The sequence below is a fragment of the Rutidosis leptorrhynchoides genome, chromosome 6 (assembly GCF_046630445.1).
Source record: "Rutidosis leptorrhynchoides isolate AG116_Rl617_1_P2 chromosome 6, CSIRO_AGI_Rlap_v1, whole genome shotgun sequence".
Lineage (NCBI taxonomy): Eukaryota > Viridiplantae > Streptophyta > Magnoliopsida > Asterales > Asteraceae > Rutidosis > Rutidosis leptorrhynchoides.
The window spans coordinates 213,317,290-213,330,700 of NC_092338.1; positions in this window are offsets into that span (position 1 = coordinate 213,317,290).

A 13,411-nucleotide genomic window follows, 5' to 3' on the forward strand; every position below is an offset into this window, starting at 1 on the left:
TTTGAGCTTAAATGGTAAATGTCTGTAACTTTCGGTTGACGTTTAATTATATTTAAAATAGGTCTAATATATATATATATATATATATATATATATATATATATATATATATATATATATATATATATATATATATATATATATATATATATATATATGAAGTTTTAAAATAAAAGTTGGTCCAAAATTTGATTTAAAAGATAATAGTTTTGATAAGATATTTTTTTTACCTTTTCAATCTAAGTATTTGTACTCCGTATATATTAATTGGAACAGAAAATAAATGTTTATCGAATATTTTTGATCAGGTTTCAAGCAGTTAATGAGTGAAATAATTAAATATATTTAAGCTAAAAATTTGAGATTTTTAGGAACACTTTTATACGTTAACTGTTTAGCAATTGGCACGATATTGCATTCTGTGGGAAACTGTCGGCACAGGAGTTTAAAACCTTCAGCTGCTAACTGTTTAAGTTAGGAATCATGTGATTTACTATGAATATTTTATATTATTATTACTGTGTTAGTTGTTTATTCATATATGAGATATGCATTTATACATATGTATCATTTGCTCGATCAACTACAACCACACTCGTTCACCATGGAGAGCCACTATCCTCTAAACCATCCTCCATCGTTAACACCTACAACCACCACTAAACCACCATGCTCAATCACCATCTCCTACAATCACCTTGAAATGTACAACCATCACCATTTCTTTCGATTTTCTTTTTTCTTATAAAATATCAAACAACAACTTTCTTACTTCTTGTTCGAATCAAACACCATCGTTTAGTCATGATCATGTTTAACAAGAAATCAATCATCTTCATTTAACACAATCCAAATTTAAGCGATAACAGTATTATTATTATTTTTACCTTAAACCATGAACTAAACTCAAAACCAAATTTACACAAGTTACCATTATCATCTTTAACCATAGAACACCACCTGTCCACAATCAAGAACAACCCACAACAACACCCTTTCAAACTGCTGCCCTATATTTCCTGTTTTAGTCTCAAACCACCACCATTAATCCACCCCTATCAATCGAACAATAAACCACCATTCTTCCTTATGTTTTAACCGTCTACTGCTTCGGTTATTTCTGTTTTCTTTTGCTTACCTTCTCGCTGTAACCATGCTGCAAACCCACTTTCTATTATTTTCAAATACACTTAAGTTTACTGTTAGAGTTTCTCTTCAATGAAAACGATAGAGAACAAGTGTACGAGTAATAATACAGCGATGATGAATAGCTATGAAGGGATTGATAGTTGCTTTTTAACAAATAAAAAGGAGAGTGGAGGGGTCACGATAAAGACTGCTACAATTATCTTATGTTTTACTTTTCAGTTCGAACCTCACAAAGAATTTTAACCTTCCAACTTGTAACTCCTTTGGTCATCGACTATGAGCTGTAAAGATGGACAACATTATACTTTCTTTTCTTTTGGAAGCGACACTTTACAGCTGCACATTACGTTTGTTTTTACAAATTCTAGATACCATAACACTTAACATGAATTTAATATGATAATAGGGCCGAGGGTTATTAGTTGATTAGGTAGTGGTTTCTTATCCTTACCAGATGGACTAAAGTAGCTAGTGGGCCGAGCTTCTAGGCCAATAACACTTTACAGTTTTCTATTGAGGAAACAAAGAAAGAAATGGTAATGAATTGATAACATGATGATGAGGAAAAATCGATTATGATTATGATCATAATGATGTTATGTATAGATGATATAGATGAGGATAATAATGATTTAATGTTGATAATTCTATGTTGAAAACGATGGGATGATGATGATGATAATGAACCGAGAAATAAGGAATGATATTATTGTTTCTTTTTATAAAATCGAACCCCACCATGTTCTCTTGCCAACTGATTAATTCACAAGATGACACACTAACTGGTCATGGATCGGTGCTATATTTGTGGGCCGTAACACTAGGGTGTATTTATTGGGCGATGCTTCTATTATTGGGTTGTGATCTAGTTGCTATTATAACTCAACTCAAGCTGCTATTTATACGTGAACTGCAGCGGTCTTCGCTGCAGCTGCAACTGCAGCTTCACGTCTCTATTCCTATATCCTATTCTTAGTGTTAAACGCAATAAAGAGGGTGATGTGAATAAGAATGACGCATGATCAATGAAAGTGTGATTGTTAAACGATGATGAAGTGACGACTACCGGATATTGATGGTGATGATAATGTTTGTTGATAATATGATAGATGTACGATTTGATGATGGTTTCGATAATGAAGTACTAAATGACGACTAGATTATGTTAATGATATGGACGATGCATGAGGATGATGGTTATAATGGTATGTTAAAGATAATGATGGAGTCATAACAGCCCCATATGTGTTAATTATATAAACGTGAAATATAATACAAGAATGAATATAGCGGTTCAATGGTTTAGATGAGTGTTTGGGTTAGTGAGAGGTAATGGGTTCGAGCCCGGTCTGGGGAATTCATTTTTGGAAATACTTTTAAAGGTAGTTTTATTAGTTTGTTATTATTATTATTATTATTATTATTATTATTATTATTATTATTATTATTATTATTATTATTATTATTATTATTATTAGAATAGAATTAGAATTAAAATTTATAATTAGAATTATTATTAATATTAATATTATTATTATTATTATTATTATTATTATTATTATTATTATTATTATTATTATTATTATTATTATTATTATTATTATCATTATTATCATTATTATCATTATTATTATTAGTATAGGTATTATTATTATTATTAGTATAGGTATTATTATTATTATCAATATAAGTATCATTATTAGAATTATTATTATTATCATTTTTAATATTATCATAATTATTATTATTATTATCATTAAAAGAACCTTTATTTTTAAAATTATCATTTTATTAAAATTATTAGTATTATCAAAAGTATCATTTAAAATTATCATTTTTATTAAGATTTATATTATTATTATTATTATAACTAATATTATTAGTAAAACTACCTTTTTATTTAAAATTTCATTTTCATTATTATTATTATATTATTATAACAAATAAATATTTTGTATATAAAAATATACTTATACTAAAATTATATTAATATTACCTATAATTATATATTAACGATATTAACATTTCTATTAAGTATATACAAAATAAATACATATATAACATGCAATTTAAGATATGAAATATATTAGGGTTTAATACAAGTTATATATGTAAGCTACAACATTAGATATACAAATACTATATAATTGATAGATGAAATTATTTGATTTTCATTATATATTTTAATATATATATGAATGATATAGGTTCGTGAATCCAAGGCCAACCCTACACTTGTTCAATGAGGTCATATGTATTTTTACTACGAAATACAGTATCGTGAGTTTCATTTGCTCCCTTTTTAAATGTTTTTGCAATATATATTTTTGGGACTGAGAATACAAGCGTTTTTATAAATGTTTTACAAAATAGACACAAGTAACTGAAACTACATTCTATGGTTGAATTGTTATACCAGATATCGCCCTTGTTGAACTTAGTAACCTAAGAATTAGTGTTTATTATAATTGCCACCAATTGACGTGAATCCTAAAGATAGATCTATGGGCCTTGACAAGCCCCAGTCAGAGAATATGAACTGCTTTAGTATTTTGATATTTATATATTTGGGGATATTCTAGATGCATTTTGTTAATGCCGGTTACCAGGTGTTCAATCCATATGAATGAATTTTAAACACTTGCGAGTGTATGATTATTGAACAAATAAAATCTTGTGGTCTATTAAAATTATGGAAATGATTGATTATGATAAACTAATGAACTCACCAACCTTTTGGTTGACACTTTAAAGCATGTTTATTCTCAGGTATGAAAGAAATCTTCGGCTGTGCATTTGCACATTTTAGAGATACTACTTGGAGTCATTCATGACATATTTCAAAAGACGTTACATTCGAGTCGTTGAGTTCATCAAGATTATAATTAAGTCAATTATAGTTGGATATGTTATGAAATGGTATGCATGCCGTCAACTTTCGATGTGAAGAAAGTTTGTTTTTTTAAAAAATGAATGCAATGTTTGTAAAATGTATCATATAGAGGTCAAGTACCTCGCTATGTAATCAAATGTAATGTATTCTTCCAGATGGATTAGGACGGGTCATTAGAGTTGGTATCAGAGCGGTGATCTTAGCGAACCAGGTCTTGCATTAGTGTGTCTAACTGATAGTTGTTTAGATGCATTAGTGAGTCTGGACTTCGACCGTGTCTGCATGTCAAAAGTTTTGCTTATCATTTCGTGTCGAAAATCATCTACTTATCATCCTTAGGAAATTACCTGCTTATCATTCCTAGTCTAGACACATCTTATTGCATTGATTGCATGAAAAGTGTATAGACAAATCCATATCTTAGCGTATCTGTTATTGTAGACTTTATCTGACACGTTTCCTTAATTTCCTCCATAATCTACGGGATCTTCTGTACTATATTAGATATTCTATATAATTAGAATATTATCCGATAACCAAAAATCATTTCATATCGAAAATCCTCTAACTGATCATAAGAGATGGATCCTACACCTAGCTTGGATTCCATTAGTTCCAGAAGCAATTTCGAGATGAGTATTGAAGTAGACTCCGAAGTCAATGAACCCGAAGTGTCTCCACCGTTTAGCTATTTTTCTTTCTGGAGGAGATGGGGGTGGGTCCGAGACTTACTCACCCAATGGAGAAATAAAGAAGGCGAGCCCTACGGCAAACCAAACTTACCTCTTAACATCGGAGAAAACGATGTACTCACCGGTGAACCTATGCGCAACACTGTATTCACCCTTCTTGCTAAAGTTTTCCACCTTGAAGGTCGCATTACTGCAATCTCAGAAAATATTCAACCTCTACTTCTGAATAAAAATCGAAGGGGAATATTAGAAGAAGTTAGGGAACTTCGAATTGATAATCAAGATCTATCGAATCAAATGAGTGGATGGATAGAAATGATAGAGGGTAGGATAGAAACCCTGACAAGAATGGTGCGTGATTTACAAGCTATACTTACTACACCAATATCATCACCAACCTCAGCACCAACAACACTTGTAGCACCGACAGCAACAGTACCACCATCAGCAGCACCAGCAGCATAACCAGTACCAACAACAACAACAACATCATCACACGTCTCAACCTCGCAATCTATACCTCAAACATAATCATCGTTCTACGAATCGTTCTACATAAACTATCTTCGTCCTTCATGGCGATTATGTAACCTCTAATGTTTTAGAAATTATGTACTCTAGTTCTAGCCATAAATCTGATGAGTTTAATATCACATTGACTCATTAAATCCATGATTACATCTGAAGAAAATATATATGTATATATGTTTTCATAAAGATTGTAATTAAAATTTTTATTGTACAAACTGTTAATGGTGAAAATATTTAACGGGTAGGTAATACCCGAGGAATATTTAGATTTCGCATTAATAAGTTACAATGTACATTCTTCGAATCTGATTCAACAGTCATTTACTATCCTACCTACAACCACAACTATACGAATTCGTTCACCACAGAATAACCATTTTCATTCAATTTCATATTTGAATTTTGACCTATCAGAATCCAACAAGTGGCATAATAAAGAAAACATTGGACAAAATAAAAATTTGCTAGAAACAAACAAATTAACTATGAGAAATTCTATTAAGAATCCACGCTAACAAAATCCTAGCTAACTGTTAATTCCATATTACATTTGATTATCGCAATTTTATTTATTGTCATTTACATTCTGTTATTTATTATACGCACTTTAAATATCGGGACACGTATACAAGGTTTTGACATATCATATCGATGCACCTATATATATTATTTGGAATAACCATAAACACTCTATATGCTGTAATGCTCGAGTTTGTTATACAGGATTGAGGTTGACTCTACAATAATATATATACTTTGAGTTGTGATCGAGTCTAAGACATGTACACGGGTCATGATACGTATTAATTAATTCGAATATTATAAACTATATATGAATTATTGAATTAGCAACTGTGGACTGCTAACTCTGGACTACCGATATTGGACAATTAAAATGAATTAAAATATTGATTATAACATATGAAACTAAACATTTCTTCAAGTTTGCCACTTGAGTTCATCCTAAACCTCATTGTATCTTGACGATTAAAATCTGCGTTCAAACCTGTCATGATTCTTGAAAACACCTCAATCGAGAGGATGAACCAACCGCACTTTATCTACAGAAGAAAAGATTGATGCATATAGTTATGCACCTGAAAACACTCGGAACCTGAGTAAACACTTAACACTTATCTATGCTAACTCCGTTGGCATTGTTATTACCGAAAATAACATTGCAAATCTTTTTTTCAAATTAGAAAATTTTGTCACAGCTCCAACAAGTCAACTTCGACTTTTCGTTCCAATCAACCTTATTATAACCTTGATATATATGCGTGCTCTTTTATTGTTACCAGGGAACCTTTTATATTCCACCATATTACCATCAGCGTTTAATCATCTAAAAACACAATTCTCTTGAAACTACCTCGGATTAATAACCGATGATTTAGATATGATATCATTAAATGCAGAGGAAACGGAAAAAAATTGTAGATGGTCTAAACGGCCAAAAGTTTGATAATAAAGAATAGAATGTTGGGAACGCTCAATAGAAAATTTGGTACTGAAAAACAGATTGAGCTAACCATGAAGGAGACCAAGGACAAATACAATGATCAAATCCTATATTCAAAGAATCCAGGTAATTCTGGATCCGATGAAATCTTTAGAGAAAATCCTGATCCGAAGTCATGTTAAAATCTTGCGGAAATTTTTTCCTTATCAACTTTCGAATTTAGGAATTACAAACTATCATCATAAATATCTTCGATACTTCTGAAGATATTTTCATAAATATTCTCGTTCGAAATTATATACCTCTTCGTGCTATCTGTAATACATTATATTGGAAATTTCTGTAAAATCTAAGTATAAACTATGAATGAATTCTGAAGTAGTGTTGAGAACTGAAGTATGAGTTAGTATAATATAATGACACTTGATCAACGTGATTATATTACAATAAGTCATGCTGAGTTTCTAAATGGAACGTGATGATTCACAGATCATAACGTCATCATGTGCCATGTTACATAACTCTTTCATTCTGCTTAACTTATGAACATATCAAGAAAGTATATTCTTGATAGTTCTATTCTCAGTGATTCAGGTAATTTGACAAATCAAATCGTGCGATTCCGTTCTTTCTTGTTTAGAAAATTAAGTTCATTCGAAATTCCATACTTACGAATTCTGGACTGTTACTCGCTTTACTATCGGTCGAGAAGATAATAAAAAGGCAAAGAGCTCCAAAATATAAGAGAAAATATAAAGCCCAATAATAACACGGAGGCTACAAACCGTGGATATTAATACGAATAACAATATAAAGACACGGTAGAATTAAGAATAGTATCACCCCAAAGAAAATAGCAGAAGTAAACATATTTTTTGGTGGAATATTGAAAAGAAGGTTGACAGAAATGATAATTAGGAAAATATCAAGGATTAGAACTGGATTAAGCATTTTCATAATCTTTTGGATATATGAACTAAGAAAGAAAGTGTAGGAATGGTGAGAATGATGGAACGGAAGAGTTCAATTTATAATGGAAATATCAGACAGAGTAATCGAGACAGATCACCGTATTTAATTATAGAGATCTTAGTTTCCTTATACGCCGAAGAATCAAATCTTTTAGATTTCGAAGATTATCTCTAAATCCCTTGAATTCTGAAATTCAAATCTGACTACGTCAAAAGTTAGAACAAATCTTTATTTCATTCATTTCACTCTTTTGTGACAGCTCCACTCATACGCTTCAAGTAATCGAATCGTTTTATCTATAATAATCAATAATGATAAAACTCTATTTATCAACCCATATACGTCATGAAAACATTTTTATTGTTAGCCATGATGATCCCACCCAAATTTCAGGATGAAATTTCTTTAACGGGTAGGTACTGTGATGACCCGGGAATTTCCGATCAAATTTAAACTTAATCTTTATATGTTTCTGACACGATAAGCAGAGTCTGTAATGTTAAAATCTTAAAAAGTTTGAACTATTTTCATATATTCATGTGACCTTCGACTGTTCCCGATGATTCACGAACCATTGCTTGTAAATATGTGGATATATATAAATATGGGTATATATAAATATATGTATAATATATATAATAACATGAACATTAATAAACTATTATATACATTTATTGTTATAAATTAATATGTAAAATAAAATACATTGTATTAAAAACTATTATTTTATATATAATATATGTATATTTCTTGTATATATATATATTGTTATATTTAATTTAATTATTTAGTATATATTTATTTGCGTAGTAAATGTTGTTATTTAAAACTGTTTATATATATACATAGTGTATATTAAATATAATTAATTTTGAGCTTAAATGGTAAATGTCTGTAACTTTCGGTTGACATTTAATTATATTTAAAATAGGTCTAATATATATATATATATATATATATATATATATATATATATATATATATATATATATATATATATATATATATATATGTATATATATATATATATATCAAGTTTTAAAATAAAAGTTGGTCCAAAATTTGATTAAAAAGATAATAGTTTTGATAAGATATTTTTTTACCTTTTCAATCTAAGTATTTGTACTCCATATATATTAATTGGAACAGAAAATAAATTTTTATCGAACACTTTTGATCGGGTTTCAAACAGTTAATGAGTGAAATAATTAAATATATTTAAGCTAAAAATTTGGGATTTTTAGGAACAGTTTTATACGTTAAATGTTTAGCAATTGGCACGATATTGCATTCCGTGGGAAACTGTCTGAAACGTCCCGTCCTAATCCATCCGGACGAAGTCCATATTGATTACAAACGATTCACAATAGTTGATTACATCGCGAGGTACTTGACCTCTATATGATGCATTTTACAAACATTGCATCTGTTTTTAAAAGATAAACTTTCATTTACATCGACAGTTAACAGCATGCATATCATTTTATAATATATCCATCTATAATTGACTTAATAATAATCTTGACGAACTCAACGACTCGAATGCAACGTCTTTTAAAATATGTAATGAATGACTCCAAGTAATATCTCTAAAATGAGCAAATGCACAGCGGAAGATTTCTTTCGTACATGAGAATAAACATGCTTTAAAGTGTCAACCAAAAGGTTGGTGAGTTCATTAGTTTAACATAAATAATCATTTCATAATTCTAATAGACCATAAGATTTCATATTTCCATTTCTCATAAACATACGTCCCATGCATAGAGACAAAATATCATTCATATGGATTGAACACCTGGTAACCGACATTCACAATATACATATAAGAATATCCCCATCATTCCGGGATCCTCCTTTGGACATGATATAAATTTCGAAGTACTAAAGCATCTGATACTTTGGATGGGGCTTGTTGGGCCCGATAGACCTATTTTTAGAGTTCGCGTCAATTAGGGTGTCTGTTCCCTAATTCTTAGATTACCAGACTTAATAAAAAGGGGCATATTCGATTTCGATCATTCAACCATATAATGTAGTTTCGATTACTTGTGTCTATTTCGTAAAACATTTATAAAAGCGCATGCATTCTCAGTCCCAAAAATATATATTGCAAAAGCATTTAAAAAGGGAGTGATGAAACTCACCTAATGTATTTTGTAGTAAAAATACTTATAACGACATTAAACAAACGAACAATGCAGGGTTGGCCTCGGATTCACAAACCTATATTATTTGTATATGCATTAAAACATATACTTGTAATTGCACAAATATATATATATATATATATATATATATATATATATATATATATATATATATATATATATATATATATATATATTATTAGTGATATAGTTTTTATATTAATAACTTATATATTTCATTATTTAATTAAATGCATTCATTTTATATGTTTTAATACATAAGGTGTTAATGTAGTTTGTTTATGTGTATTAAGTATATGTTTATATAAATATCTTTTATTTCTTAACTTATTATTTGTACTAAGATAACGATATTAATACTAATATTACAGAAAAAAATAATAATTCATATTATTTCCATATTGATAATAATAATGTTAATAATCTTGATCGTAGTATTATTACTAATACATATACTAATAACAATGATAATTCTATCATTTTAGTGATAATACTTTTAACGATATTGGTAAGGATGACAATAATAATCTTAACCGTATTAATGATGTTATAATAATAATAATAATATCCTTAATAATAATAATAATACTTGTAACAATCTAATAATACTTAAAAAAAATATTCATGATAATAATATTTCTAATATATCTAAATCCAAATATGATAATAACATTAGTTATAATACTATTAATAACAATAATAATCATATTCATAATACTAATAATAATATCAATTAATATTATTAAGTAAATAAAGTATTAATAATAAGTACTAAATAAAACTACCTCAAAATGAATTTTCAATAAAAAGGATAGCCCAAGTGTGGATCGAACCCGAGACCTCTAGCACCCACGCAACACTCTCAAACCATTGGACCACGTTTGGTTTTCTGCTTTTATCCTATATCAGTTTACATTTATCCCAAATATTTTCCTGACTTCATCTTCTTCATATTAAAATCGATCAGGAGCCCATTTACAAATTAACCAGAGATCAAAATTATTTAACAACGTGTTACTTAATGAATTTTAGGATTTAAAATAGGTGCAAACAATTAGTAGATAATTGAATTTATTTAAACAGAAATAAAAAGAACTTCGCTGTTCGTAAAAAAAATAGAATAAGAACTCAAAAATTAATCTTGATTTTTGGAACGTTTTAGCCAAAAGTTTTAACACCAAGTATGTTTCAAATCCTCTATATAAACTATAAAAATTACCACTTTAATTCAAATTGAAACAGAAAATTCGAATTTAGATGAAGAACATTTGTTAACTTTTAAAATTTTAAACTTTGACCTAAGAATTCGATTTGAATACCTGAAATTGGAGGTTGTAACTTTACAGAAAGTTTGATAAGAAGAATCCTGATGAAACTGCATTATTAGATTTTTAACTTTCATTCTAATTATTGATTTGGTTAAAAAGTTGAATATAAAGAGTGGGTCGACGAGTTTCTTCAAAAATTTTGTTTAATTGATCTGTTTTCAATCGAATTGTATTAACAGAGGTTTGTATACAGAGTAAGAGATATTACTACAATCATAATGAGCCAAATAACAATTGTTTTGTAGCTGGATTAATCGACAACAAGATATTATGTCAGAAGGAAAATAAGGAAAATAAGGAAAATAGAATCAACTTTAAACTGTATTTGTTCGATACCGGGACCAGTTGAATTCGATTCGTACATATTTGTAGACATAAAACAAATTATAAAATGGATTGATAGCTAAGTGTAACAGATTGGGATCTCTTTTTCCTTGATTATACATATAAAATAAATTAATTTTAATAATAATAATTCCATAAATAAATAATAATAATAATGATGCTGTATATATTATGAATAATAATAACATAATAATGATATTATTAATAAAGATCATCCTAATCATAATAATATTTAGAATAATAATACTAATAGTTATAATATTATTTATAATGATATTATTAATAATGATATTAATAAATTGTATTATTGCTATAATAATAATAATATTACTACTAAATAATAATACTAGTAATAGCATGTTACATGTTTAAATTTTTATTTCTATATTTTACATATAATAATAATATTAGTAATACAATTGTCAATATTAGCAATAATAAAAGTAATGATAATAATATTAATGTAACAATTATATACAAACTTACAGTTAACTTTGATATAATACCACTTATTATTTATGTACTACTTTATGATGACGTTTACAAAATAGTTAATATTTATCTATTTATATATATATATATATATATATATATATATATATATATATATATATATATATATATATATATATATATATATATATATATATATATCATTACTTATATATAGATCTCTAAAATATATAGATTCATATAATATCATATATATATATATATATATATATATATATATATATATATATATATATATATATATATATATATATATATTTATATATATTCATTGTAATAGTATCTTTATTATTCTAATTATTATTTTATATTTTTAACTTCAATTGATTATGCGTACCTTATTAATTTAATGTATTATCTGTACACTTATATTTATTTTTAATTATATATTTATATATAAATATTTTTACATATTTATTTACACACAATTGTTCTTGAATTGTCGGGATTAGTCAAAGGTCAATTGAATATATGCACAGTTCAAAATTTTATGAGGTTCAACATTACAGATTTTGCTTATCGTGTCGGAAACATATAAAGATTAAAGTTTAAATTTGATCGGAAATTCCCGGGTCATCACAGTACCTACCCGTTAAAGAAATTTCGTCCCGAAATTTGAGTAAGGTCGGCATGGCTAACAATAAAAAAAAAAAATTTATGACAAATATGAGTTGATAAATAGAGTTTTATCATCATTGAGTAATATGGATAAAACCATTTGATTTTGTGAAGAGTACGAGTGAAACTATCACCAAAGATTGAAATGAGTAGGTATAGATTCGTCATATCTTTTGACGTAGATAGAATTGATTTCCAAGTTCAAGAGATTTGGTGAAAATCTTCGTAATAAGATTTGATTCTTCGGTAACCAAGGGAATTATGATCTGCTTTGAATGCGATCATCTGTTTTAATTGCTTTGTCGGATATTCTACTATAAATCCACCCACATTTATACTTCGAAACTTTATTATTTCGTTTACTCTTCTTGCCATTAAGCATTGCATATAATGGCCCAGAATTCGTAGGTATGAAGTTTTTGGATGAACATAGTTAATGTTCTAAGAAGGAAATCGTAATGGCAAAATCTTGATTTGTCAAATTACTAGAATATCCCGGAAAAGACCGAATCACCAAGAAAATATTTTCTTGATATACTTAGAGATTAGATAGAATGTAAGAGTCGTGTAAATGGTACATGATGATGGTACTGTGAATCATCACATTCCATTAGAAACTCAGCATGAATTACTGTAATATAATTACGTTGATCAAGTGTCATTATATTATACTAACTCATGCATCAGTTCCCAATATTACTTTAATAACCTTCATATTTTAAGCTCGAAAGTTTACA